The following is a 24,696-nucleotide window of genomic DNA, read 5'->3' on the forward strand; positions in this document are numbered from 1 at the left end:
GTCTGCCTTGCCCAACACCTGCACACCAGGTGCCCAGGAAAGGTCCCAACAAGGCATGTGTTAAAAACCCGTTGCCGGGCACTTGAGGGCAAAAAGACAACCCCAAAGGCCAAAGATGGAAGATCTCAAAAGCACCCAAGTACAGGTATTTGGAGGCGGGGGTAGGATTCCGGACTAGTCCTGCTTCTGTACCCCTCTTCTTCCTCTCTTACAGCAGCCGCAGCAACAGAAGCCAAGCTTCCAGGAAACACCGTGGATTTAGACAGCTGGCACCTTCCTGTATTACTAATGTTATTATTCAATTGACATTCATAGCCTTCAAAGAACTTCAGGATGTAGGCATGGATTTCCCCCACTAAATCATCACAACTGCCCTTCTAGTTGCTAAGTGTGAGAGCCAGTGTGGTGTAGTGGTTAAGAGTGGTAGACTCGTAATCTGGTGAACCGGGTTCGCGTCCCCGCTCCTCCACATGCAGCTGCTGGGTGACCTTCTTTGAAGTCTCTCAGCCCCACTCACCTCACAGAGTGTTTGTTGTGGAGGAAGAAGGGAAAGGAGATTGTTAGCCACTTTGAGACTCCTTAAGGGGAGTGAAAGGCAGGATATCAAGTCCAAACAACAACCCTTCTTCTTCTTCTTCTTCTTCTTCTTCTTCTTCTTCTTCTTCTTCTTCTTCTTCTTCAGTTGGACTGCCTGATGGTCCTCCAACAAGCTTCATGGCTGGATGGGGTTGTGCACAGGTGAGGCGCCAACAGCAGGTGTTTGTGTACGATGGGCAGGGAACCTTGGAAGGTGACTCGGAAACTACAACTAATCCAGAATGCAGCAGCAAGACTGTTGACTGTGGGTGGTTGCCTGGACCATATCACACTGGTTCTAAAGGATCTTCACTGACTCCCAGTACGTTTCTGAGCACAATTCAAAGTGTTGGTGCTGACCTTTAAAGCCCTGAACGGCCTCGGCCCAGTAGACCTGAAGGAGCGTCTCCACCTTCATCATTCAGCCCAGACACTGAGGTCCAGCTCTGAGGGTCTTCTGGCAGTTCCCTCACTGCGAGAAGTGAAGCTAAAGGGAACCAGGTAAAGGGCCTTCTCTGTGGTAGAGCCCTCCCATCAAGTGTCAAGGAGATAAAGAACTACAGTGGTACCTCAGGTTACATACGCTTCAGGTTACAGACGCTTCAGGTTACAGATTCCGCTAACCCAGAAATAGTACCTTGGGTTAAGAACTTTGCTTCAGGATGAGAACAGAAATCTTGCTCTGGTAGCGCGGCGGCAGCAGGAGGCCCCATTAGCTAAAGTGGTGCTTCAGGTTAAGAACAGTTTCAGGTTAAAAACGGACCTCCGGAACGAATTAAGTACTTAACCTGAGGTACCACTGTACACACGTTTTAAAAGACATTTGAAGGTAGTCCAGTATTAGGAATTTTTTTATGTTTGATTTTTTAAAATGTTTTTATATTCCGCTGGAAGCTGCCCAGAGTGGTTGGGGAAACCCAGCCAAATGGGTGGGATATAATAATAATAATAATAAGAAGAAGAAGAAGAAGAAGAAGAAGAAGAAGAAGAAGCATGTTCTCCACATGCAGGTGCAAGGCTGTTCTGGAAGCTGCTGTCCAGTTTGCAACTCTAAACCATCTTCCTTGCATGACCCATCTGGTTGGGTCCCTGCTTGGCTCGTGGATGGAGGATCTGCACAAAAACATACTTCTGGTTTCTGGTTGGCTCCTCAGAGAAACATTTGCTAAGGGATACTGAAGGGGAGCAGCTGGCATGGGGACCAGGGTTTGAAGGTAAAAAGGGTCTTGCCCACAGGATGTGTTATTGTTGTTGTTTAGTCGTTTAGTCGTGTCCAACTCTTCGTGACCCCATGGACCAGAGCACGCCAGGCACTCCTGTCTTCCACTGCCTCCCGCAGTTTGGTCAAACTCAAGCTGGTAGCTTCGAGAACACTGTCCCACCATCTCGTCCTCTGTCGTCCCCTTCTCCTTGTGCCCTCCATCTTTCCCAACATCAGGGTCTTTTCCAGGGAGTCTTCTCTTCTCATGAGGTGGCCAAAGTATTGGAGCCTCAGCTTCAGGATCTGTCCTTCCAGTGAGCACTCAGGGCTGATTTCCTTCAGAATGGAGAGGTTTGATCTTCTTGCAGTCCATGGGACTCTCAAGAGTCTTCTCCAGCACCATAATTCAAAAGCATCTATTCTTTGGTGATCAGTCTTCTTTATGGTCCAGCTCTCACTTCCATACATCACTACTGGGAAAACCAGTGAGATGATGCTTCTTGTCAAGGTGAGAGGTTTGTGGAGCCCCTGGGAGCTTCACATGGGTTTCTAGAAGGGATTCAACACACATAGGCTACTGTGGATAAAGAATGGAAAGAACTGTCTCATAGAGTTGGAAGGGATCCCAAAGGTCATCTAGGAGTGTCAGAGAAAGCATCCATGACAGATGGCCATCCAGTCTCTGCTTAAAAACACCCAAGAAAGGAGAGTCCACAACCCGGTGAGGAAGGTTGTCTCATCCTGAGTCAAACCGTCAGCCCCCACTAGTCTGCTGTGACTTGCAGAATCTCCCTTCAGCTAGAGATGTGGAAGAAATTTGGTTTACCTGATCTGCACACCCTGAAACACCTTTCTGCATGTGGCTTTCACTAATATATTATTTTTTTTGCATATTACTATTGCTAACACAATGCATTTTTTCTGCATATACCTCATTATACACATTTTGGAGTTGGGGAGCTGCGTTGGAAATTTTGGAGAAAAATAGAAGCTGGGTATTGCTTTAGCTAACGTTCATTTTGCATTATTATATATCTATTGTAAGTTGAGCACACGTATACCCTGGCCAGTTTAAGGGGGAAAAGTAGCAAAAAATCAGAATGTAAGTAATAATAAAAATCAAAACATTATATATTTTCCTTTGGGGGGGGGATGTCAAATTAAAACCAGAAGTCATTTCTTAAATGAGAAACAGAAAGCAAGTTGAGGTCTCTGACCAGGGTCAGATGAGGACATTCTTTCACCCCAACCAAAGGATTCTGGGAACTGTAGTTCACCCCCACAAAGCTGCTGTTCTCAGCACTAATTACAGCTCCCAGGGTTCTTTGGGGGTGAGGGGATGTGTGCTTTAAAAGTCCAGTGTCCATGCAGTCTGGGCTGCGGAGAAGCAGAGACAGTAAAAACAAGAATAAAATCTTACCTGTGGAATCGGTGCTTTTCATTCAAGATGCTTGGGAGTTATTCCGAATGGAAAGCAATGCCTCTAGTAGAAGGAGGGGGGAAATCCCTTTCTTTCTTTCTTTCTTTCTTTCTTTCTTTCTTTCTTTCTTTGGACGCAAAGACAGGCAGCAGAGTGTGGAATAGGCACTGGAAACCGAAAAGAGAGAGAGGAGGGGGGGGGGAATGAAACTCCTTGTCTTCTGTCTGTACTCCAAACTGCTTTGCAATCTCCTGGCTCGCTGCCTCAAATCTCTTGGAAATTTATGAAGTGGCATGGGACTTGCTGAGTATTTAAGCCTTGCGGGGTGGCTCTGTTTATTTATTTATTTATTCCGGGCCAAGCCATGGGGGGGGGGAGAGGAACCCTCTGTGTCCCTTTGCTTGTGAGCAAATATGCTCAAGGTGGCTTAGAGAGACACAGAGAGATACGAAGTTAAAACCCAATAAACATTAATCTAGAATCCAAACACACACACACACACACACACACACACACACACACAATATAAAGAGGGAGGCAAGGCTTAAAATCTAGATTCTAGCCGCACAAAGGCCACTGGAAAAGAAGAATGTGCTTCTGGTTTTTCTGAATGGGTGAGTGAAACAAGACTGGGAGAGGGTTCTTTAACCAATGGGGCCATCACTAAAAAGGCTTCTGCTCTGGAAGAACTGAAGTGAATCTCATCTCAGATGGTGGTATTATATTTATTTTTATTTATAAACTGCCCTATACCGGAGGTCTCAGGGCGGTTCACATAAAAAGACCACAGCATATAAAAAAGCAGTTCTCACTGCAGAGGGTATTTGGGGGAATATGCTCTCTCAACTATCCTGAATCCATCACACCCTTCTTTTTTAAAGCAAACACTTTGAGTCTAGCCTGGAAACTAAATGCTAACCAGTGGGATTCTTTAAAAACTGATGTCATGTGTGCTCAGCTCAGCATGAGAGCCATTTTGTCAAATTGCTGCAAGTCACATCACCACCTTACATTTAAAGTACATTTATGGTGCTTTTACAGTCCTGGCTTCCTCCAAAGAATCCTAGGAGTTGCAATTTATCCTTCACACAGCTACAATTCCCAGCACCCTTAACAAACTAAAGCTCCCAGGATGTTTTGAGGGAAGCCATGTCCCTCAAAATGGGTATTGCCAAAGTTCCTGAACTGTCTCCAAGGGCAATCTCTCTCTTTTTTAATATAATTTTTATTAGTTTTTTTAACATATCATTTTCAACAGTAATTAAACATACTTTTACATCTTATTCAAATTTTTGACTTCCATCAATCTTGTCTGAAATTTTTTCCAGTCTAATTTCTCAGTATGCATTTCTTATCTTCCCTATTAGATTTCAAACTCATAACCAATATCTCTATCTTTTTCCACTTTGTAACACTTCGTATATTTCTCCTTACAAAACTTCTTGTAGTCCTACTAGCATAATTTGATTACAGTTGCTCTTCAAATAATTCATATACTTCTTCCAATCTTCTGTAAATCTCTGGTCCCGCAAGTTTTGAATCCTTCCTGTCATTTTGTCCAATTCTGTGTAGTCCATTAATTTCATCTGCCATTCTTCTTTCGTCGGAATTTCTTCTTATTTCCATTTCTGGGCTAACAATACTCTTGCCGGTCTCCAAGGGAAATCTCATATAGATCACATCACAGAAGTCAAGATGAGAAGTTAGCAGGACATGCAAAACAATAGTGGGGTTTTTGTTTCCCAGGAAGGGGCATTGCTGGGATACTCAGCATTGAAAGAAAGAGTTTTTAGTCACAGTACTGTCTGTGCATTCTCAAGCACTCTAAAACAGACTCTCTCTCTCTCTCTCTCTCTCTCTCTCTCTCTCTCTCTCTCTCTGTGTGTGTGTGTGTGTCTGTGTGGTGCGACTGTAAAAGGTAAAGGGACCCCTGACCATTAGGTCCAGTCGTGATAGACTCTGGGGTTGTGGCACTCATCTCGCTTTATTGGCTTTATTGGCCAAGGGAGCCGGCGTACAGCTTCCGGGTCATGTGGCCAGCATGACTAAGCTGCTTCTGGCGAACCAGAGTACAGTGGCACCTTGGGTTAAGTACTTAATTCATTCCGGAGGTCCGTTCTTAACCTGAAACGGTTCTTAACCTGAAGCACCACTTTAGCTAATGGGGCCTCCTGCTGCCTCTACACCGCCAGAACACAATTTCTGTTCTCATCCTGAAGTAAAGTTCTTAACCTGAAGCACTATTTCTGGGTTAGCGGAGTCTGTAACCTGAAGCGTATGTAACCTGAAGTGAATGTAACCTGAGGTAGCACTGTAGTGCATGGAAATGCAATTTACCTTCCCGCCAGAGTGGTACCTATTTATCTACTTGTACTTTGACATGCTTTCAAACTGCTAGGTTGGCAGGAGCAGGGACTGAGCAACAGGAGCTCACCCCGTCGCGGAGATTCGAACTGCCAACCTTCTGATCGGCAAGTCCTAGGCTCTGTGGTTTAACCCACAGCGCCACACACATCCCGAGATAGAGATGTATGGAGGGTCAAATATAACACAGTCCAAAGTTGACATTCCCTATTAGCCGAAACACGATCTTCACAGACTTGGTTGAGTGTCATGCCTAATGAGCACAGCAGCTCATTTCCAGTGGGCAATCATAGACTGCGCCTGCTGGCAGCCATCTCTCCTCCACCCTTTTCATGCCTCTCCTGGTGCTGGGAGACAAGGTGGGTACAGGAGGAGGGGGAGACCCCCATGACTCTTCACCAGACCGATTCATTTCTGCGTCTTCACTTCCCCCCTCTCCCTCGCCTGCTTCAGCTTCTACCTCTGATTCTGGACTGCTCTCAGCCACAGACTCTCCCTGCTCACTAAACCCTGTTACCCCTTCAGCTTCCGACACCTTCTCCCTGTCTTCTCCCTCTGCCCACACATTGTCACCCCACCACCACTCCCCAGGCTCTGAACCTTCTTCCCTTGGGGTTCCCCAGCTGGTTCCTCCCAACTTTCCTCTGCATCCAACCAGTCCATGACCGCATGCATCCCTTTCCAGGACAGATATATTTACTACCTCTGCAGCCAATGAACCGACTGCTGTAAGCATCTCTGTACTGTAGGAAAGGAGCTTCAGTTTATCCCCTTTCTGGTCCATTATTCCCTTTCTGCTCCACCTGAATTTGATGAAAAGGGGAAACAGCTAGACATCATCAGCGCCGCCCCCAAATCCTCTGATGATCTCTCCCAGTGGATTCATAGCTTTAATTATACGGACCTTTGTCGGCAAGGTGATGTCTCTGCTTTTTAATATACTTAAAGGTAAAGGGTAAAGGGATCCCTGAAGATTAGGTCCAGTCGTGACTGACTCTGGGGTTGCGGCGCTCATCTCGCTTTATTGACCGAGGGAGCCGGCGTACAGCTTCCGGGTCATGTGGCCATCATGACTAAGCTGCTTCTGGTGAACCAGAGCAGCGCACGGAAACGCCGTTTACCTTCCCGCAGGAGCGGTACCTATTTATCTACTTGGACTTGATGTGCTTTTGAACTGCTAGGTTGGCAGGACCTGGGACTGAGCAACGAGAGCTCACCCCGTCGCGGGGATTTGAACCGCTGACCTTTTGATCGGCAAGTCCTAGGCTCTGTGGTTTAACCCACAATGCCACCCGTTAGGGCCCGTTAAGTCACTAAGAAACTTGCCTGGCTCCTTCAGCAATGGAATTCACCCCAGACACGCAACACTATTTTACAGGGCTGGAACCAGAAAGACTCTCTTCCAAGATCTTGGAAAGTCAGATCTCAGAGAGTCACCAACAGCCCTGAGTTCCACAAGCCTGACTCAATATAAAAAAGACAATGTTGTGCCTGATTCAAAACAGCCCACCGACCTCTTGACTATCAGCTTCTGTGAGATCCGGATGGCAAAGTGTTCTGTGGAACACCCTACAGAAGCAGTTTGTTGCAGCCATGTCCAAAGTTGGGCAGCCCCCATCTGTGGCGTTGCGTCACTTATTCCCACAAGTTCCATCTTGCTTTTTCGTTACGACGAGCCATAAATATGCCTGGCTGGGATGTTGTTGTGGTCCACTCCTCACGGAAGGAAACCCAAGGGCTCTCGTTCATCTTAATTGGTGTCACCAAGGGCTCCCTCTTGCTATGTGCTCCAGAGGCAGCTGAGGACGGAGTCTGTTTACCCAACCAATTCCGATGCATGGAAATCCATTTATCAAATTGCTGCTACTGGAACTAATGTTGTGCTAACAGCCCCCAGGCGCTTTGCTGTCCTCATTTGATTTCCCAGTGCAAACGGAGGACAGAAGGAATGACCTTCTTCCTGTCTCCAGACGTCTGCCCCTGGAAAGCTTCTACAAAAAAGGAAGACTTCATTCTCAACTTACCTTCTGTCCTGTACTTTCTAAGCAAAGGTCCACATTTTCAAGCTTTGCATCTGAGTGCTTTTTCTTTCCTTTCCTTGAAAAACTGCTCTTTAATGCTGAATCGGAATAGCAATTCAGGTTATCCATGAATTGCCATTTGCTCCACTTCAGCAGTAAAGAGCAGGGTTTTTAAAGATCCTTAAATAATAGGGACGTGGGTGGCGCTGTGGGTTAAACCATAGAGCCTAGGACTTGCCAATCAGAAGGTTGGTGGTTCGAATCCCCGCGATGGGATGAGCTCCCGTTGCTCGGTCCCTGCTCCTGCCAACCTAGCAGTTCGAAAGCATGTCAAAGTGCAAGTAGATAAATAGGTACCACTCCAGCGGGAAGGTAAACGGTGTTTCCGTGCTGCTCTGGTTTGCCAGTAGCGGCTTAGTGATGCTGGCCACATGACCCGGAAGCTGTACGCCAGCTCCTTCGGCCAATAAAGCGAGATGAGCACCGGAACCCCAGAGTCGGTCACAACTGGACCTAATGGTCAGGGGTCCCTTTACCTTTACCTAAATAATAATAATAACGTTGGACCATAACTTGAGACAATGGATTCCATATATTAATAACACCTTTGCAAAGGGTGCCAGGCTGCATGACTATGCACACGGCTGCATTGTCTTCACACAGCTGTGCAGGATTGTAACCTGGGGGAACAGCACTACGGAACTGCAGCTGGAGAACTCCCAGGAGCTGGGTGATTTGGGAAGCTGCAGTACCTCCTTCCCACCAGTCGCACTGGCGGTGCCCAAGAGCAGCAGGGCAGCAGCTCCCTCTTGTAGTGAAGTGTCACAGTTGCAGCAGGAGCATAGAAGTGGAAGGAGGAGGGTTAAGCACCAGCGCTGTCCCAATGAAGAGTTGGCAAAGCTCAAAATGCATTTGGATTAGGGCTGCAAGCATGCGTCTCTTTGACAGGTAGACCGAATCCAGGACAGTGCAGGACACGGTATGCCAGAGCAGGCAGAAAAGGACTTCCAGAGACTAAATTAGGGATCATAGAGTTGGAAGGGACCATCAATATCAATTAAATTAAATTAAATTAAATTAAATTAAATTAAATTAAATTAAATTAAAAGACTCCAGCTTCTTGGGAGAAAAGTGATGGCAAACCTACACAGCATCTTAAAAGCAGAGACATCACCTTGCTGACAAAGGTCTGTATAGTTCAAGCTATGGTTTTCCCAGTAGTGATGTATGGAAGTGAGAGCTGGACTATAAAGAAGGCTGATCGCCGAAGAGTGGATGCTTTTGAATTCTGGTGCTGGAGGAGACTCTTGAGAGTCCCATGGACTGCAAGAAGATCAAACCTATCCATTATGAAGGAAATCAGCCCTGAGTGCTCACTGGAAGGACAGATCCTGAAGCTGAGACTCCAATACTTTGGCGACCTCGTGAGAAGAGAAGACTCCCTGGAAAAGACCCTGATGTTGGGAAAGATGGAGGGCACAAGGAGAAGGGGACGACAGAGGACGAGATGGTTGGACAGTGTTCTTGAAGCTACCAGCATGAGTTTGACCAAACTGCGGGAGGCAGTGGAAGACAGGAGTGCCTGGCGTACTCTGGTCCATGGGGTCACAGAGAGTCGGACATGACTAAACGACTAAACAACAAAAGGCTGGTAAAGAAACTATAGTTAGGATACTAACAGGAATATTATCTGCGAAACCATAAACTTGTCGATGTTTGTAAAATAAACTTTTTTTTTGGTTCACTTTTAACAACTGACTGTTTTTTCCCCAAGGTCTATCCTTCAGTTTCAAAGGAAGGAAAATAAAAATAAGATCAGTAGAAGATAAAGTAAAGTTTTTGTATAAATATGAAGAAGATCTGCAGAAGGGACTTGGAAAAGAGCCAAGTGCATCGGATAGAAGATCACCAGGATGAAGTTAATCAACTATATGAACTATACGGAACTGGCGGAAATGACTGGCAGAATCTGAGACCAGGGAGAAGAGTTGGTGGAAGAAGACTGGAAACAGTTTAAAGATTATTTATGGAAATACTGTAAATTTAATGAATGTTAGAAAAATGTTGGAATGAAGTTATATGGCTTTAGTAGAAATGTTATAAGGAATTAAGTATAAATAGATTAATAGAGTATTAAAGATGAATGTTAGAAAAATGTTGGAATGAAGTTATACGGCTTTAGTAGAAATGTTATAAGGAATTAAGTATAAACAGATTAATAGAGTATTAAAGGGAAAATAAGGTTAGAATGTGCTAAGATCATTATAGGATAGAAAACAGAGGAAGATGGAAAGGAATTGCTGAAACAATTAACAGAAGTGGAATACAAAAAGAGAGGTGTGAGGAGGTTGTGGAAATAAGTGAATGAAAGTTAAAATATTGAAAATATTTGATGTGCTTTAAATTGTCTTTGTTTTGTTTTGTTAGTTTGTTAGTTTAATGTGTTAGTGTTATGTAGTGTTTGTGTATTGAATTGTATTGTTCTTTTTTTTTTGTAGTGTTTAAATTGTTGGAAAAGTAATAAATATTATGTTTTTAAAAAACAAACAAACAACTGACTGTTTTACCAGAGAGTAACTGGTTGGTGGCAGCGGGGAAGCGATCAGAGTGGTGGCACAGGGATCAATAGACCGTTAAACGTCTGGGGACCCTGTGTGATCGCCACACCTGCCCTGGTGAGGACAGCACCTCTGCCCCCATGTAGTCCTCCTGAAGTCCTTTAGAAAGGATTTGCTCACCCGGTGATGAACAGCTGCGCAGCTTCAAGCTGGCTGTTGAGGCTCTGCCAAAGGAAGGCAGGATTCCCAGGCTATCATGCCTGACAGATGCCAGGCATGTGGGAGGAGACAGCGACTCCCGATCTGCCCGCAGCTCCCAGGGCCGGGTGGGAACCGCGGAGGAGCCTTTGAGGGGCAGGAGCGAGCTGCTGTTGGAACGTGGTCGCAGGCAATAATAGCTTCCCAGAGAAATGACTGATGGGGCTTAAAATACATTTCCTCCTGCTTGATTGAAACAGAGTCATATCCAGCAGTGTCTTGGAGATGTCATAAGGCAGTGTGTGACTGAGCAACGGTCAGTGTGTGACTGAGCAAAATCAATAAAAAAGAAATTAAAAAAAGGCAGTGTGTGTGTGTGTGTGTGTGTGTGAGAGAGAGAGAGAGAGAGAGAGAGAGAGAGAGAGAGAGAGAGAGAATGTACCTTTCCCAGCCTGAGTACCACCAGGTCTAGGACACGGGTGGCGCTGTAGTCTAAACCACTAAGTCTCTTTGGCTTGCCAGTTGGAAGGTCGGTGGTTGGGGTGCGCTCCCATTGCTCGGTCCCTGCTCCTGCCAACCTAGCAGTTTGAAAGCACGCCAGTCCAAGTAGATAAATAGGTACCGCTGCAGCGGGAAGGTAAACGGCGTTTCCGTGCTCTCTGGCACTCGTCACACTGTCCTGTTGCGCCAGAAGTGGTTTAGTCATGCTGGCCACATGACCTGGAAATCTGCCTGCAGATGGCTCCTTCGGCCTGAAAGTGAGATGAGCACCACAACCCCATAGTCGCCTTTGACTGGATTTAACCATCCAGGGGTCCTTTTTAACTTTTTTTTAACCACCTGGTCTACTCATGCCACCCACGTTGTATGCAGGGCTGATGTACTGGGCAAATTAATTGGTTCAATTAATCAATTGAAAGAAATGTGCTGTGCTGGTCCCGTGGGTTACCCGAGAGGCGAGGTCCAAGTCCGGTCCATGGTCAAAGGTGCAACGTGGAGGCAGTCCGTAGTAGCTGAAGCTGGGTGCAGGGCAGGGAGTGGGGTGAAGTCAGGAACAGGCTTGCAAGCAGGGAGCCAGGGCGGGTCAGGAGCTCAGGCAGAAAAGCAGGACAGGGTTCAGGCAGGAACCAGCAACCAACAATGTTGCTCCCGCAACATTGGGACTGGGGCCGGCTGGCTTTTATCTGCCCCGAGGCATAGGGCGGCCCCGGTCCACAGGTGACTCACCTCTCCTGGCCTGGAGGCGAGCACAACTTTTGCGGGAGCTTAGTTCCCTCTGCCTCTCTGCCCTGAGCCTCTGCAGCTCAGGAGAGGCTGGAGGGTTACCGGACCCAGAGGCAACCTCAGCTTTCTCTGACGGGGCTGAGAGTGGAGCACCTGCGGGCAATGGGTCCTCCATCCCCTCAGGAGCCAGAGCAGACTCAGCTGATGCCTGCACCTGAGGATCCAGCACAGGTGAGGACCCTTCAGGCTCAGGCCCCAGCCCCGGCTCAGCTGGTTCTGGAGGCGGGGAATCCTGTGCAGGCTGGGATCCCTCAGGTTCAGCATCTGAGTCCGAATCCCAGGCCATCACATGTGCTCTTGCTAGTTCCGCCACCCTCATAAATTCAGGGTGGTGGTGGCAGCAGCCCAGAGGGGAAAGGCCAGCTCTGTGGTAGCCATCAAGTTGTGGAATTCCCTCTTCACAGAGGTGAGTCTGGCTCAGGGGTCTGCAACCTTTAAGACAAAAAGAGCCACTTGGACCCGTTTCCGAAGAAAAAAAAACTGGGAGCCGCAAAACTCGTCATTATAAAAATAACTTTTTTGTCACTTTTTTATTATTTCTTTGTTTGACCCCTCAGAATTACTCCTCCTCATAGAAATAAACATTAAATTAACAAGTTACCTTTTTGTGTGTGTGTGTTCTTCACTCCCCTTCAAAACAGTGACCAGCGTACATGCCCCCTTTCAATGCAGTGACCAGCGTACATGCCCCTTACAATGTAGCGGGCGGGCGGGAAGGTGACGTCAGGACGGTGCGTGACTAACGCACGCACTGCCCCCATGCGACGTCACAGCCAGTACAGCGCCCGCCACAGTGGGGAGTGTCGGGGCGCACAATGTGCCTCCTCCCCTCACTAGTATCTGCCCCAGAGCCGCAGCAAAGGTGTAAAAGAGCCACATGCGGCTCCGGAGCCGCGGGTTGCAGACCCCTGGTCTGGCTTGAAAAATATACAATATACAGCTGTCGACAAAAGCTGAAGGCCGACATTTTCACTTCGACACCTGATATGTGTGTTTTCAGGACCTGCCCTATTCAGCACCTCTGGGTCATGTCCACCTTTGGTCCCCACCCTGCACTCAGCTCTCACCTGTGGCTCCTAGAAGCTTTTAGCGTATGACAATGGCCACAATCCAGGAAATGGCTTTGACTGGCTGGCTAAACCAGGTGAGGGTAGCCTACGGTCTCAAACCCTCGGTCAGTTAGGGACTTTCCTTGCACATGTAGACGGGCTCTGGCAGTTCAAACGGATGATACCAATGGTGGGTCCATTGGTCAAGAAGACATTTGGACTACTGCAATGCGCTCTGTGTGGGGCTACCTTTGAAGGTGACCCGGAAACTACAACTAATCCAGAATGCGGCAGCTAGACTGGTGACTGGGAGCAGCCGCCGAGACCACATAACACCGGTCTTGAAAGACCTACACCGGCTCCCAGTACGTTTCTGAGCACAATTCAAAGTGTTGGTGTTGACCTTTAAAGCCCTAAATGGCCTTGGCCCAGTATATCTGAAGGAGCGTCTCCACCCCCATCGTTCTACCTGTACACTGAGGTCCAGCGCCGAGGGCCTTCTGGAGGTTCCCTCACTGCGAGAAGCCAAGTTACAGGGAACCAGGGAGAGGGCCTTCTTGGTAGTGGCACCCGCCCTGTGGAACGCCCGCCCACCAGATGTCAAAGAGAACAACAACTACCAGACCTTTAGAAGACATCTGAAGGCAGCCCTTTTTAGGGAAGCTTTTAATGTTTAATAGGTTATTGTATTTTAGTGTTTTGTTGGAAGCCACCCAGAGTAGCTGGGGAAGCCCAGACAGATGTGCGGGGTATAATTAAAAAATTATTATTATTATTATTATTATTATTATTATTATTATTATTATTATTATTGTTATTATTATTTTCTACACGTGCTGTAGAGGGAAGTGAGGGGAAGATGGGGCTCATTCACTTGGGAAAGGAGTCCATCTAGCAGAAGGAAAACTCTGAACCTCTAAACCTCCTCTGCCTTGCGGCAATACTCAGTTGGGAGTAAATCCAGAGGAAAAATTTGTACCCCCTGCCTTGTGGGACATCTTCGGGAGAAGAAAGAGCCAAGGTTGTGGAATTATGTCTGGTCAGGCGCTCAGTTTCCTTCACGAGTGACAAGATTTCATTTTTTCCTGTCCTGTAATGGGTTTTGAGGTAAGCAGCTTGGAGAAGAAGAAGACTTTGGATGTGATATCCCGCTTTATCACTACCCTAAGGAGTCTCAAAGTGGCTAACAATCTCCTTTTCCCTTCCTCCCCTACAACAAACACTCTGTGAGGTGAGTGAGGCTGAGAGACTTCAGAGAAGTGTGACTAGCCCAAGGTCACCCAGCAGCTGCATGTGGAGGAGCGGGGAATCGAACCCGGTTCACCAGATTACGAGTCTACCACTCTTAACCACTACACCACACTGGCTCTCAAGAGATTGGAAATACTTTCAGAGGAAGATGGGACAAAACGAACGCCGGCCAGACCTTCAAATACAGAGCAAACTGTTGTGTGTTGGGATAAGATTCCATTCTTATTTCCTAGATAGCGCATACCAAGCCTAGAGAACCTGTTGCCCTTGAGATGCTGCTGGATTATAATTTCCAGAGCTGGATTTAGGGCAGTTTTGGTGGTTCCTCCACACAGGAGGCCGAGCCAAAGGGGTACAAAATTGAGAAGATCCATAATGGAGAAGATCCATTTAGGGGTGCCAAATTTTGGGCTTGCATAGGGGCCAAAATTTGTATTATGAAAGATTACCTAAGCCCACCCAGTAACCTCTCATAATCCCTGACCCTTGCTACCAGGGCTTCCACTTCAGGCAACTGCTTTGTAACAGAGTTGGTTCACACATTCAGATGCTGAGTCTACATGGACTGCGAGCCCAAGTCACTGTGTAGGTGCATTTGTGAACCGGAGATACTTAGTCACAAATGCCAGCCACGATCTCTGTGTGAAAGTAGGGCACACTCTCATATTTCTCATATGATTATTCTATTTATCTATAAAACTTACTAGTCACTCCTCGGTTGCAGAAAAAGAAGATTAAAGCAGTAAAGACGGGGGGAAAGAACAGGCAACATTAAGACAACCAGCCAGCACACATGCAATTGGGAAACAAACTCTTGCCAGAACTGTCACTATCTTCCTAGTAAAGTTTATCAGAAAAATAGCTCTTGTGTTGACGGATGTTTGTGGGAAGCTTTTTCACACTGAGGGCCACATTTCCACATTTCCCATTGGGAAACCTTTTTGGGGGCACTTATCAGTGGGGAGTGTGGCAAAAATGGGTGTAGTCTGGCATACCACCATCCAGCAAAGCAAGAGTTTGAGTGCTGGAATTACAGTAGCAAGGACCATTCAGTTAGTAACCAAAGGGTTAATTCTCTTGACAGTTACTCCACCAATGAGAGAGTGGCGGAGGTGTTGCTTAACGACCCATCAGAGTGCCATGATGCTCACTGAGGTAACATGTGCTCTGATTGGCTGTGTGGTACTGAGGGAGTTTTCCTCAGTACGTGTGGTTGAATGTCTTCCTACTATGAACAAGGCCAGACAGGAGAAAGACATAATAATAATAATAATAATAATAATAATAATAATAATAATATCCTTTTCAGCATTCAAAGCATGTTGCAGCTAGGTAAAAATCACTTGAGGGGAGTGCAGCACAGGGCCAGAGTTATGTGTGGGCTGGGCAGGGTCCCAAAGCCTGGATATATAGGTTTGGCAGGCAGCAAATGACAAACCTAGACAGCATCTTAAAAAGCAGAAACATCACCTTGCCAACAAAGGCCTGTATAGTTAAAGCTATGGTTTTCCCAGTAGTGATGTATGGAAGTGAGAGCTGGACCATCAAGAAGGCTGATTGCTGAAGAATGGATACTTTTGAATTATGGTGCTGGAGGAGACTCTTGAGAGTCCCATGGACTGCAAGAAGATCCAACCTTTCCATTCTTAAGGAAATCAGCCCTGAGTGCTCACTGGAAGGACAGATCCTGAAGCTGAGGCTCCAATAGTTTGGCCACCTCATGAGAAGAGAAGACTCCCTGGAAAAGACCCTGATGTTGGGAAAGATGGAGGGCACAAGGAGAAGGGGACGACAGAGGACAAGATGGTGGGACAGTGTTCTTGAAGCTACCAACATGAGTTTGACCAAACTGCGGGAGGCAGTGGAAGACAGGAGTGCCTGGCGTGCTCTGGTCCATGGGGTGACGAAGAGTCAGACACGACTAAACGACTGAACAACAACAACAACAAATAGATGAATATCAATAGGCAGGGAGTTCCAAAGTGTAGATCCTGCTAAACTACACGATTGAATTTTTACAAATACAGAATGGGTTTTTTGTTAGGGCTACCATTCCTGGACATTACTGGGATTTCAAAGGTGGAAGTGACATCCGGGGGGTTGTCTGGTTTGTCCTGGATCTTGGCACGTTAACTGAAAAATCACAGGTCTTCCTACTTCCAACTTTTGGGGTGTCCTGGTTTTTTACTTTTTGAAATATGGCAACTGAAGGAGTGTGTCTACCCCCATCGTTCTACCCGGACACTGAGGTCCAGCAGCGAGGGCCTTCTGGCGGTTCCCTCCCTGCGAGAACCCAAGTTACAGGGAACCAGGCAGAGGGCCTTCTCGGTGGTGGCACCTGCCCTGTGGAACGCCCTCCCACCAGATGTCAAAGAGAACAACAACTACCAGACTTTTAGACGACATCTGAAGGCAGCCCTGTTTAGGGAAGCTTTTAATGTTTGATGCGTTATTGTATTTTAATATTGTGTTGGAAACCGCCCAGGGTGGCTGGGGAAACCCAGCCAGATGGACGGGGTATAAATAAATTATTATTATTATTATTATTATTATTATTATTATTATTATTATTAAACTTATCTTATGTGTCGCCTGTAATGATGATGATAGCAACCACAACCACCAGCAGCAGCTGGTTTCTTTTTAACTTATTTGCCAGAGACCTAGTGAATGCTGTTTTATTCCGAATTGTTATTGAATGCTGTCTTGTTGTTGCATGGGAATAGTGGTACAGAAACAGGTGAATAATGGAATAAGTGAACTTAAAGAAAAGCCATAAAGAGTACACAGACTTCCTCAGACGCCTTCAGTCACAGTCCAAAGTGTCGATTGTAACATCTGGAGTGTATAAGCCCAATTCTGCTTAATCTTCTAGTCAACAAACACCAACTATCTTCTAATTTTTACAGGAGTGTTAAGGTTTTTTTGCAGCAAATGAATGAGAAAAAGTTTTCTGGGATGTTAAAGAGGAAACTATTTATTATAGCATGAGTATTCACGTTTTGCAGTCCCATCAGACGCACAGAGCATTATCCTGAGTCATAAGAACGTAAAACACATGGGTTTGGGGGTGGGGGAGGAGGAGCGGTTGTAAAAAGTGAGGTCAGAGCGAAATGAAATCCAAAACAGTACAAACAGGGATGTGTACATACTTAGCAATTGTCATTCACAAGGCAGTTCCTGTTGACAAAGGCATCCTAGTGTTTGTAAGCCTAAATTTGTTTTGGCTCAGTCCATGAGTGATATATTATTATTATTAATTACTTAAATGTTTATACTGTCCTGTACCCATAGATCTCTGGGTGGTTAACAACACAGAACTCCAATATAAAAGAAGCAAGACACATAATAAAAACAAAAACAGAAACAACCCAAAAATCCCCATTTCCACAATGTCTCAGGGTCCAGGTAGGTTTATATGGAGAAAGGTTGTCCTTAAGGTATTGCTGTCCTGAGCTGTAGGATTAATATAGGTTTGTGGGCAGGCTTATCTAAGCAAAAATGTTTTGAATAGGTGCCAAAATGAGCTCAGTGCCTGATATCAATAGGCAGGGAGTTCCAGAAGTGCAGAAATGCTCGATGTACTGTAATTCACATTTTACACCCCTACAACCCATAACCCAGGATAACACTCCATGGATCTGGTGGGTTGTAGGCTGCGAAAGCTTACACCGCAATCTATTTTTTGCAATATATTTACCTTTCACCTTCTGCAAGACTCTATGTCCTTCTACTTGCACCAACAGCGGCAATGATAAAAATTGCAATCTGTTCACAATTCCTTTTCACTGAAAAAAAAAAGCTGCCTTCTTATGAGACCTAAGTAGCAACCTCAGTTCTTAAGCTGAATCGATTCAGGAATTAGGGCACAAGACATAGCGGTGTTCTCCTCATTGCACTTTTCTCGTGATCTGATCTCCAACAACTTTCTGCTCGAGTAAATCTTTTCCACTCCACGGTGCACGCAGCACGTTTAATGGATGCTGCCCAGCTTTGCTGTCTCACACACCAGTGGCTTAGTGATTCAGATACCTTCCTACTAGTCCTTTGTACCTTAAAGGTAAAGGTAAAGGTACCCCTGCCCGTACGGGCCAGTCTTGACAGACTCTGGGGTTGTGCGCCCATCTCACTTAAGAGGCCAGGGGCCAGCGCTGTCCGGAGACACTTCCGGGTCACGTGGCCAGCGTGACATCGCTGCTCTGGCGAGCCAGAGCCGCACACGGAAACGCCGTTTACCTTCCCGCTGGTAAGCGGTCCCTATTTATCTACTTGCACCCGGAGGTGCTTTCGAACTGCTAGGTTGGCAGGCGCTGGGACCAAGCAGCGGGAGCGCACCCCGCCGCAGGGATTCGAACCGCCGACCTTTCGATCAGCAAGTCCTAGGCACTGAGGCTTTAACCCACAGCGCCACCTGCGTCCCCCTTTGTACCTTAAATGATGAAAATACACAGCAGAGGATGAGGGCCTCCAGACTCTCAGTATTTCACAGAAAGCTCAGTTGGTCGAGCACGAGACTCTTCACCTTGGGATCGTGAGTTCGAATCCCACATTGGGCAAAATATTCCTGCATTGCAGAGGGCAAGACGAGCCTTGTGGTCCCTTCAGACTTTGCAATTCTACAATTCTATGAAACGCACATCAGAAACTCACACTCTGGGGCAACACATACCCTTTAAAAAAATAAAATGACTTTCAGGAGTTTAGAAATTGATAGGGAAATGCGCTGGGAAATGTGAGGTGCATGAGTGACCAATTGTAGGATTGGGACCCCTGACAGGTGGCCATTGAACCTTTGCTTAAAAATCTCCAAGGAAGGAGAATACATCACTTTCCTGCCCCCCCCCCCATTTTTTTATTGGTTTTCCAATAACAAATATACAAAAGAGAAAAAAGAAAAAAAAAGAAAAAAGAAAAAAAACATACAAATAAACACTTAATCCTTCTAAAAATCCAATTTAGTTTTCATTTGTTAATTGACTTCTTCAAATCCCCCCTAACTGAATTCCATTGTATCCCCTTGTAACAGTTTTCCAATATCTTCTTTCTAACAAAATTTACTTTTTCAAATTACTTTCTTCACTTCTTTTCATAGTTTCTCCCATAATGTTTTAATCATATTCTATTCCTAAGCCAATTTGATAAATTCAGGTTGCTTCTACTTGTCTTATATTACAATATTTAGCTAAATAATCTTTAAATTTCTTCCATTGTTCCTGGTGGAATCCACCGCTTTCCAAGGTAGCATGGGTGTAGCTGGGCAGGGGCGGGGGGAAGCTTCTCCCCCATCAAGTAATTAAATAAAAATACTTAACTAAAAGTAGAAATCGCAGAAAGATTTTGACAGACTTCCCCCCCCCTCGAGCACTCAAAAAAAAGTAATTTAAAACAACTGCTGTTGAGACATTTCATCATTTCGAAGCTGCTAAACAAAGCCAGGCAGAGGATGATAACCGAGAGGTGGGATCAGACCCAGGTCCCATCCAGTCCCGCACTCTGTTCTGATAGTGGCCAACCAGAAGCCCCCGAATGGATCCTGCAAGCAGAAACATAGCAGCACAGCACTTTCCCCACCTGTGATTCCCAGCAACTGTTGCTCAGGGGCTTCTTGCCTCCGACAGTGGGCTAGCAGTCTTTGATAGCCTCATCCTCCGTTTTTCGGTCTAATCCTCTTTCAAAGGCCATTGCTGCCTCTTGCGGAAGTGAACTCTGCCGTTTGGCAAACCAGGATGAGCAGAGGGCGAATGACTCTCGCCCTTGCCACCTGCCCACCAACAAATCACAACAAATGCTCAGTAGAATGGAACCACCACCATAGCAAGCAAATCAGCACAAACACTCAATAAACAAGTTTTCTGGTGCAGCCACTAATCTCTTTCTCTTTTTTTCCTCTTGCAAACCCAGCTCCCCACATACTATCCAGAGAAGATCGCAGTCCTTACCTGTCTACTCAGCTTGATGGAGAAAGCTTCGCTCTTGCTTCCAGATCCCTGAGTCAGCCCGGCAGCAGTCCCCTGTTACTCCAGAGTGCTAACTCAATGCCGCCGCAGCAGCCAGACTCCTTTGGTTTACTTTGACATTGACGTCAGAGTCCTTTTCCTAGCGTCCAAAAAAACTTTGACAAAAGGAAGGGAGGGAGGAATAAATATGCCTGCTGCAGAACCGCCTTTACGACTGGGAGAGACGTTCGGCCATGTGGGGGCATTTCCAGAAAGCAGCATGTCTAATCTCTCATGCAAAGGGTTTTTATTTATTTATCCTGTGCCCTGTTCTGCGGGGAAGTCGGGAGCAGCTTAGAGTGGGCTCCTTGGGCAGATTCCAGGCCCTGATTAGCCAGGGACCTGCTTAGTTTTAGCACAGTAACAGCTTTGTGCCGTTAGCAGGCCGTTTTTGTGGCAACGCATCTGAAAAATGCACCGCGTCAGAAAATATGGAGAGTGTAGTCCCGGAAATGGCAGAGGAATGGCCAACCCAAATGATCAGGATAGCTTCCTTATGAGGAAAGGCTAACACCTTTGGGGATTTTTAGTTTTTATGGGGCAGAGGGAATTCTTTGGCAATCCCTCGTAGCCAAGTAAGGTTGACTTCCATAAACATGGTTTTAACAATGAGTCTGTAAGTGAATAAAGGTAAAGGGACCCCTGACCATTAGGTCCAGTCATGATTGACTCTGGGGTTGCGGCACTCATCTCGCTTATTGGCCGAGGCAGCCGGCGTACAGCTTCTGGGTCATGTGACCAGCATGACTAAGCTGCTTCTGGCGAACCAGAGCAGCGCACGGAAACGCCGTTTACCTTCCCGCCGGAGCGGTACCTATTTATCTATTTGCACTTTGACATGCTTTTGAACTGCTAGGTTGGCAGGAGCAGGGACCGAACAACGGGAGCTCACCCCGTCACGGGGATTCGAACTGCTGACCTTCTGATCGGCAAGTCCTAGGCTCTGGTTTAACCCACAGCGCCATCCGTGTGCCTTCCGTTGAGGCATCTAATCATAAGCCTGCATTTTTATTGAGGCTTGATCAGGGTCTGTATTTTAAAATGAGCTTAAAGATTTTCAAATGTTCATGCCAGGCAGAAGAGCAGCTGCCTAAGAACCTTGGCAAAATGTTTTTCCTCCTAGACAAGGGGGCCCCCTGATTTATAGCAGAAAACAATTCTCAAAGTCGTAAAAAGGGAATTACAGGCTGACAGCCAAGGTTACACTGACCCTACATATTACAGAAGCCGCCCAGAGTGGCTGGGGAAACCCAGCCAGATGGGCGGGGTACAAATAATAAATTATTATTATTATTATTATAAAAAAGGAGATAAACATAATTAAGAGTGGGTAAATAGTAAAATAAAACCATGTGCCTCCCATTAAACTTGAGCCATATTTTCCTAAGGTTCAAAGGTCAAGAGCAATGGAAAAGCATCTAGCTGGCAGAAAGGAAGAGAATATTTTGGGAAGTCTTTTTCTAAAGTTGTTTCTTTCTTAAACTGAGATCCTTTTAAGATTTTTTTTCCTTTTAAAAGGTTATTTATGTTATGTTTTAAATATATTGGCTTAAATGTAATTATGCAAAGGAATTAGAAACTAAGAAATGTTAAATCCTTATGCTAGATTCTTATTTCATATAGTTGGAAGAGATCACAGGGGCCATCAGCCTAGCCCCCCCCCCCCTTGCCAAGCAGGAAACATCATTAGAGCATTTGTCAAGCTTTTGTTTAGAGACCTCCAAAGGAAGGAGATCTTTCAATGATGATCCTTGACATCTGTTTAAGATAAAAATTTAAGATTAACCATTTGTTTTGGAGGGCAATAGAGCGAGGTGAGCTGGTAATTAAGGTTCCTTGTTGAGACACATGTAAGATATATTACTACTTATTTGTCATTTATAGATAGAAGAATATATATCTTTTTGATTCCCATAAAAGGACAAGAGGAAATGGGTGTATCTTTTGTGATTGGTTCTAGCAAACAGCCAATAGAATTTCAACCAGGCTGATTGGACAGAGGCAGCCACAGGAGGAGCAAGGGGGCTGGATTAAGGAAATATAAGTGCTGGCCAGAATGGCAGGAGGCCAGGCCAGAGCTTGGTAACCATATACCACTGTGCCTCATATTTATTTGTCTGACAAATAAATTATTATTTTAATTTCTCTATTGCTGCGTTGAATATTTCATTCCAGCTAAGCGTTAACCACAAGCAGGGTGCTACACCGTAAGTGAATGTGGAGGCCAATTCTGGATCCACACGTCCTTCCACAGTGGGGACATTGGTTTCCGGGCGGCAGTTGATCATGGTAAAGGCTGTTCTCAAATTGGAGCGCTCGCAGGCCAGTGTTTCCCAGTTGTTGGTGTTTATACTACATTTTAAAAGATTTGCCTTGAGACATTCTTTAAATCTCTTTTGTTGACCACCAGCATTACGCTTTCCATTTTTAAGTTCAGAATACTGTCATACCTCATGTTACGTTTGCTTCATGTTATGTTTTTTCAGGTTGCGTCCCGCGGCGACCCGGAAATACCAGAAAGGGTTACTTCTGGGTTTCGCCGCTCACACATGCGCAGGTGAGCTAAACTGTGCTTCACACATGCGCACAAGTGCCAAATCACATTGTGCACCTGCGCAGATACGGCGCTTCAGGTTGTGGGCTTTTCATGTTGCAAACGGGCCTCCGGAACGGATCCTGTTCACAACCAGAGGTACCACTGTAGAGTAGTTGCTTTGGAAGACTATCATCAGGCATCCGCACAACATGTCCAGTCCATCGAAGTTGGCTGCAATCCTAACCGCGTCTAAGCAGTCAGAAGCAAGGCCCACTGAATTCAGTCGGGCTCCTTAGGTAAGCGATATCAGGAGCACTGCCTGTATTTTTCTAACAAGAGTTTTATGCTCACTGCTTTAATGGTTAAGCAATAGTGAATATTGCCAAGAAAGAGGGTAGAGAGGTTTCTTTCTTCTCATCTCTAGGGAACATCTAGCTGGCCAGACCAGACCTTCCAGGGGTCCCAATGAAGCTCCTGAGGCCTTTAGTCTCAAATGTAGTGGTGTCCGGTGATATTTTAAAGTGAGTTACCAATTGCTCCTTTGATTGGAATAAGGGGGGACCTCGCTGCTCATCAGCTGAGGGGCAGAGAGGCCGTACCTTGGTCCAGGAGAGGGAAGCGTTTCCATCAAGACTGCTGCTAAATCTGAGATTTTACTTTGCATGGCTTTTTGATGGAGGCACCTGGAAACAGCCCCATTATCTTTCAACTGTGCTTCAATTTACAGCCACTTATTTAGATCTCTTTTCTCTCTCTTTATTACACAAACTATATATAATGGCACGGCAATCTGGAATGTAGGATATGTTTCTTGCTAGTCACCAGAATGGATTAATTTGCAACAGTGACGAAGTCCAGGAACAGGCTGCAGTCATCTCATTTGCCATACTGTTCTCCTTTTAGCGGGTAGTGCTGTGGTCTAAACCGCGGAGCTTCTTGGGCTTGCCGATCGGAAGGTCGGCGGTTTGAATCCCCACAGCGCGGTGAGCTCCCGTTGCTCTGTCCCAGCTACTGCCAACCCAACAGTTCGAAAGCACACCAGCATAAGTAGATAAATAGGTACCACTGCGGAGGGAAGGTAAATGGTGTTTCTGTGCGTCCTGGTTTCCGTTGTGGTGTTCCATTGTGCCAGATGCGGTTTCGTCATGCTGGCCACATGACCCGGAAAGCTGTCCGTGGACAAACGCTGGCTCTCACGGCCTGGAAAATGAGATGGGAATTACAGGGACAGAACTACCCAAACTGTAAAAGAAACTTATTCATGTCTGCTACTACAGCGACAAGAATGTTGCCCCAAAAATGGGAAGAAGAAGGAAGTCCCAGCAAAAGAAGAATGGATACAAAAACTCATGGAATATGCAGAAATGGCGAAACTTACTGGGAAAATAAGAAACCAAGACAACAAACTTTTTATAAAAGAATGGGAACGGTTTATTGAATATTTACAAACAAATTGTCAACAGATAAGAACATGGGCAGGATTATTGCAGCAACCTGCAGTTTCATAAGAGTATATATTTAATGCAGATGAATAAAGGAACAAATTGAGTTAATCTGGATATGCAGAAAATATTAAAAATACATTTAAAGAGCTGGAGAATAAGGGGCGAAGGAAGTCAAGTTTTGAAATGTTAAAAGGTGTAAACCTGAAACAAACAAACAAACAAACAAACAAATAGTGAGATGAGCGCCGCAATCCCATAGTCGCCTTTGACTGGACTTATCCTTTTACCTAGCTCCTTATCGATGGGAGTTTCAAAGAATGAAGAAGAACAGTTCCTAATCCTTGACTATTAGTTATTTAATTTATACTCCACCTTTCCTTGGAGGAAGCTCAAAGCAGCCATATTTGTGAAGGCAGGGAAGGAAGCAACAGTTTGGGGGCCGAGGGGTTGGCAGGCAAAGGGAGCCATTTAAAGTATGGTTACTAGATTTTCTTCAATGAATCTGGAGACACTTTTTTTAAAAAAGCTGAATAGCAACAGGGAGTAGTAGTGGGGACAGTGAGGCAAATGACTCTGGGCACAAGCACACATGCATATTGTATAAAGGGGCAAAGCCTTTCTTTCGCACCCTGTGAAACATAAATTTGCAGAATTTTTGAAAAATTGGGCAACGGTCAGCTGCCCGCAACTCCCGAGCCTCCCCCATCAGTCAAAACAAAGTGGGAGGGGGACAGGAGATCTGTACCGTCAGACGGCCCCAGTTCCCCTTCTGCAGTGGCAGTGGCAGTCAGCAGCCC

General features: G+C 45.9%; 1 protein-coding gene across 1 annotated transcript in view; it reads right to left on the reverse strand.

Annotated features, from left to right (window-relative positions):
• Window positions 1–20,000, reverse strand: part of GPR20 (G protein-coupled receptor 20) — a 32,559-nt gene extending 12,559 nt beyond the window's left edge. Inside the window, exons 1-2 of the mRNA XM_079984466.1 lie at window positions 19,862–20,000; window positions 3,198–3,364 (exon numbers count right to left, since the gene is read on the reverse strand). The gene's annotated coding sequence lies outside the window, so the exon portion shown is untranslated. The remainder of the gene's footprint in view (window positions 1–3,197; window positions 3,365–19,861) is intronic.
• Between the last annotated feature and the right edge of the window lie 4,696 nt (window positions 20,001–24,696).

This window comes from Podarcis cretensis, assembly GCF_951804945.1.
Source record: "Podarcis cretensis genome assembly, chromosome: 7".
NCBI classification, from domain to species: Eukaryota; Metazoa; Chordata; class Lepidosauria; order Squamata; family Lacertidae; genus Podarcis; species Podarcis cretensis.